The sequence below is a fragment of the Diplotaxodon limnothrissa genome, linkage group LG5 (assembly GCF_057381915.1).
Source record: "Diplotaxodon limnothrissa isolate DT_005_m linkage group LG5, D_limnothrissa_male_GT1.1, whole genome shotgun sequence".
Lineage (NCBI taxonomy): Eukaryota > Metazoa > Chordata > Actinopteri > Cichliformes > Cichlidae > Diplotaxodon > Diplotaxodon limnothrissa.
In genome coordinates, this window is record NC_140600.1 from 6,107,673 (window position 1) to 6,113,306 (window position 5,634).

At 36.7% G+C, this 5,634-nt stretch overlaps 1 long non-coding RNA gene across 1 annotated transcript; it reads right to left on the reverse strand.

Annotated features, from left to right (window-relative positions):
- Positions 1-2,455: 2,455 nt before the first annotated feature.
- On the reverse strand, positions 2,456-5,420 carry LOC146631491 (uncharacterized). The gene is made up of 3 exons (XR_014906205.1): positions 5,257-5,420; positions 4,005-4,139; positions 2,456-2,720 (listed from the first exon to the last, which is right to left on the reverse strand). It is a non-coding gene; the product is annotated as an uncharacterized LOC146631491 (long non-coding RNA).
- Between the last annotated feature and the right edge of the window lie 214 nt (positions 5,421-5,634).

Genomic DNA, 5,634 nt, shown 5'->3' on the forward strand with positions numbered 1-5,634 from the left:
AAGGATTAGATTTTTAAATGATGATTTGATTTATTAAGTGATAAAACAAAACTTTCCATACCTACCTTGCCCTATGTGAAACAATATTTCTTCATCTTGTTAAATCATGAATTAACTATGAGATGGTGGCCACGTGGAGGGAGCAGGTGGCGACACCGACAGCAGGAAGAACTGCAGGACTGGATCAAGCGCCGCATGCAGATGATTAAGAGGCTGTGGACGTACATCTTTGTTTGACCCTTGCACTAACAGTGTCCACATCAAAGAATAGTTTGACACTCCAGTGCATCAGCTTCAGTTTCCAGGTGCTAACACATTGGAAAACCTGTTTGATTGGAAAGACAGCCTTGGTAAAGGGGTCTTCCAGTAAACACCACATAACAACAAGCCTGCTATGTTTGTGGAAGACAAAGTCTTTCTGGAAATAATGGACAAGGAGGCTTTCACGAATTACTCACATAGTTGGGTGGCACCACTACCCTTCAAGCAACCAAGGCACAAACTCACCAACAATTGAGCCCAAGCAGTCAACCATCCTTTGATGTTACGGCACTTGCTGTAAAAGAGGTCAGACATGAAAGAACATATGATTGCCTTTATGAAGAAGCTCTTTGAGGCAGGTCATGCTGAACCAGTGCCACTACCCACTGGTGAACAAGAGTGCTGGTATTTGTATCTTTGGAGTGTATCATCCAAGTTAACCAGGTCAAGTATGGGCAGTGCTCAACTCCAGCCTTAAGAATGATGGTGTCTCCCTTAATGACATCCTGCTATGTTGCCCTAACTTAAATAATACACTTTTAGGTGTCCTCACTCACTTCCGTAAGGAAACTCTGGCTCCGATGTAGAACAGTTGTTCTATTTTTTCATGGTCTCCCAGGATCACCAGGACTTCCTACGTTTCCCCTGGTTCAAGGACAATGACCCCACCGAAAAAATTGCAGAGTATAGGATGAATGTACATTTATTCCCCAATAGCCCCTCTCCCGCTGTTGCCATATACACTGTAAAAAAATATTCCGTAGAAAAACAGAAAATGTCCTGGTAATTTTCTGCCAGTACATTTTCTGTTTTTTTACGGAGGTTTGACGGACCTTTCTGTAAATGATAAAACGGAAAATTCTGTAGATTTACAGTATACTCTCTGTACTATTTACGGACATTTCCTTCAGCTATAAAACAGAAAATTCCGTTTATTCACAGTATATTTTCTGTATCATTAACTGATATTTTCGGTTAATAGAAAAATTGAAATTTCTGTTTATATTACTATTTCCAAGCACTTCTTTTCACTGTAACTCATTAAATATAGTTCTTTATATCCATAAACGTACATTTCTATGCAATTACAACCTAGTACACCATGTACTCAAAAATTCATAAATTAAAACTTAAATTAATTTGTGCTTCGTACACAACAACATTGGTACAATTAATGTTAAATATTCTTTTATTCTCCTTAACTCAAACACTATACTAAAATATAATGACAGCATCCATCTTGTCATAAAACTACTAAACAGCTGATACATGAACAAAATAACTCACAAGCTTTCAAATTTGAGCATTTTTATTTCCTTGAAATCAGGTTGCCCTCATGTAAATGTGTTTATTTACATTCATTCAAGTGGCTACCAAGTGTTTTCTTCAAACAGGACACCTGACAAACAAAAAATGTCATATTTAACGACATGTTCACATTTAATAATATCCAGAGTACCTTTTAGTTAGAATCACTGCCTTGTGGTAGTTTTGCCTCAGCCAAATGGTTAAGGTGTGGTTTACATCCATCTCTGTCCACTTATGATACAGTATACACATGTAGTCAGTTATAGCCAAACACCTTTGATTACTGAATTACATTCACTTCATTAATGAAGTGAATGTAATTCACATTTGTGTGAACATTTGTCTGAGATTAACTCTTTGGGCTCTTTACCTTACAATATAACATACTTGAGTCAAAATTTGTTGACTGTTTAAGTGGTGCCACATGAATACAACTGAACAGATCTAAAGAAGATGTTCCTGAACTTTGGGTTTATTCGAACAGGACTGATGGATAACCACAGGACTTTTCCCCATATGATAACTACAACACATAATAAATTAAGACAGATTACTGTCCCAAACTTAAAGATAAAAGTGTATTTACGGGACTTGTTTTGTCAGTGAGGAGCAAAGTATAATTAGAAGTGCTTGTTCTGATGAAAAGTTAAACTGTAAACAGCAGCATAGTGAATAAGGATCTGTGTCCACGAATCCTCAGCAGTGACAACACTTAAACATCATAGTTCAAAATCCTTAATGCACACCTTTTTCTCCACGGTGTTCAAATTCTCTAAGCTGGTTAAGTAGAGGAAAAAGTCTGACATATTTCATGACCATTAAATGTTTGACAAGGCTCTGAAAACAAGGTTACAGTTACAAACAAAAACCTCTGCTAGTGCGCACAGACCCTAAATCACAACAAATAAGACAATAGTAAGACAAATTACTACAAAGTCTTGTTACCGCTCTTCATATAACAGTGTGACAAAGTCCTGAATGCAGCCTGCATGTTAGTACATCAAGGTCCATCTGAGCTTTAAGTAAAATACACTCAGCTTTTCCTTGGATTTTAAGAGTTGCTCAGTTCATACAGGAACTGCAGCAGTCGGAGTTAACGTGTCGCTGTGTTGCTCCTCCGTGTCAGCCATTGAGACTAGTCGCAATTTATTCTGAGGAAAAAAAGAGAAACAACAAGACATTTTTAAAAAGTTTGTATTTTTATAATTTTTTTTTTACCTAGAGCATAAACAACATAAACAAAAAAAGGATTAGGGCTGTGCGATATGACGATATATATCAGATTACGATATAAAAATGTCTATCGTTTCATATTATACACTATTCTTTGTTTTGTGGTGTTGCAAAATAAACTGTTTACGGCAATATTTTTTTCATGGTTTTGATGGTCACTGTAGTTGCTATATTATTTCTTAAAGTTCTCTCCTTCTCTTATACTTAAAATAACCACACTATGGACGGACAAGTGACTGTTTTTACGCGTACTTTCGTTACCAACAATGAGGATAAAACCATCGTGTGGCTCCGCCGTCCGCTTGTTTATTTTCCACATAAACCTTTCACAATAAAGCTCAAGTTTCTGTTGAGACTTTTCAAACTAAACTGAAATGATATACATTATTCTCAAACATAAAATTTCAGAATATGCATCAAACAAATGACCTCAAATAAAAACATCAAGTAACTATAAATGGCGCTTACAGTCACCACGCAGACGAAGGCACAGAGAATACCAGCATGGCCAGCAAGGATGAGGCAGAACCAGAAGGACCAGTCAAAAGAAATCGAGGACCTTATTGTTAAATGAGGGGCTACCTCTGTAGCATGGACATGGTTTGGTTATGAAAAGTCTGACACGCCCCAGAAAACTGTACTATGCAAATTATGCCACAAACTGGTCCCCACCACCACTCGAACACGACAAACCTCTTTAACCACCTACACAAGAATCACATGAAAGAGTTTCGAGAGAGTTTACGAATGAAAAGCAAAAAAGAGTCGTCAGGTGCTCAAAATAATCCTTAGACTCAAACGTTAGAACAGGCTTTTCCTTGCAGCACGCCGTGTAATAAATACTCAGAAAGAAAATGGCGGCCATTTAAACTCATGTCTAAAAATGTATAGTTTCATGCATCGGTCAAAACACTCAACTCCAGGTACACGACGCCCAACTGAAAACATTTCACATAAGTCGAGTTGCCCGAGAATCACAGAATTTACAGAAAATGCACTATTTTGTGATATATATCGTTATCAGGAGAGATACGTCTTATATTGGGATATGAGATTTTGGTCATATCACGCAGCCCTACAAAGGATTATAATTCACGTAGAGTTGCATACACATAACACCATTCTGTTGCAACAAAAGCAGTTTATAATTAAAGTAACATACATACCTTGAAAAACTAAATCAACCACAACATTAAACTCACCTTGTGTTTGTAGAGAAGGTGATCAGGGTTTTTCTTCATTTCCTGAGACCAGCTGCTCTGGATCATCACCAGCTTGTATCTTCATCTTTTTTTTCACTCGGGGAAGTCTTTCCTTTTCTTGGCCATTGCTCTGCACTGGAAAACCAAAGTGTGTGATCAAAGGTGAAATAAGGGATATTTTTCCACTGCAGGACTTAAAGTGCTTCAAGTAGTGATAGCTGTTGATCCATTTCTCAAATAATCTGTAAGGATCTGGATTTTTAAGAAAGATACAAATATCTCTGCTTATATTTGGCTAAAAGCTTGATATAGACAAGGCATATAGAGCCCCTGCACACCAGCACTGCACTTACATTATAGTTCAATCAAGAAATAGTTATTATTGATTTATTATTGAATTTTTTTAGTAATAATTTTTAGTATTTAATCACATTAGCACAGTGGGGTGACAAAAATATTCCACATACAAGAAATACTGCTCAGCATTTCATAAATTACATTTTCAACAAATGTTGGAGTAAAAACACAGTTACAGGGAAAATGTGTCTGTCTGTAAATATTAACTAAACATTTCTATGTGCTACAAAATAGACATACTGTAATTGTAAATGTGCTGAGGTGAAACTATACTTTCAATAATTTTACCACTACAGTCTGTTAACCACCGAAATAATCTATGCTGGTCAGCTAGCTAAAAGTCTTTACTTTAGCAGCCCAAATCAGAGGCTAACATTAGCATTTGCTAGCGTCAGCCAGGAAGGTCTGAGGCTTAAACTAGGGTTAGTGTAACTTTGCCTGAAACCCTTTAAAGTGTACAGTAGAGCCAACTGTAAAACACAGGTATTGATACAGTACTTATTAGAGTCCTAGAATAATTTCTAGAACCATGAAGTTCTCACTTTCCCAGTTATCCACATCGCTGACTTTCGCTAATTAGCAGTCACAGCTGTGTAATACCCAGAGAGACACAGACAGCTAACTATAATATTTATGAAAACTGGTTCAGCCACTGAAGGGCAAAACTGGTGGTATCACAGTAAAAATTATTTTAACATTAACTAAAATAAAGCTTAAGTCATGTTAAACCTAAATAACAATTATTTTAAAAAATGAGTCAGCAAAATATTCCTGACTTGTCTGGAGACAGCCGAAACCAGTTAACAAATAAATTAACAATTCTTTCTAAATAAAAACACGGAGTCTTTTGAAAAACATTATTTTAATAAAACGAAACATGAGTTTTAATACTTACCACAGAAATTTGAAGGCAGTTTCTCCAACTTCAGAATCCAAAATCCAGATGAAGCCTGAAAGAAGCCTAATGGCTGCTCTTGCGCTTACTTTTCCCTCCTTTTCAGGTTCTTTTTCCCACAATGCATTGCAGTAGTTGAGAAATACAGAAAAATACCTGTAAATGACTAATACGGAAAATTCCTTCACGTTTATACAGTAGATTGTACTGTATTTTTACGGATTTTTTTTACAGTGTACGGCTTGAGAAGGGCAGCTCTGCAAGGAGAGGAAGAACATAGCACAGAGGCAAAACAATTCGTTCTAAAGAACTTTTACATTGATGATGGTCTTGCCTCATTCCCCGCCGGTGATGATGCCACCCGACTCCTGAAAGAAA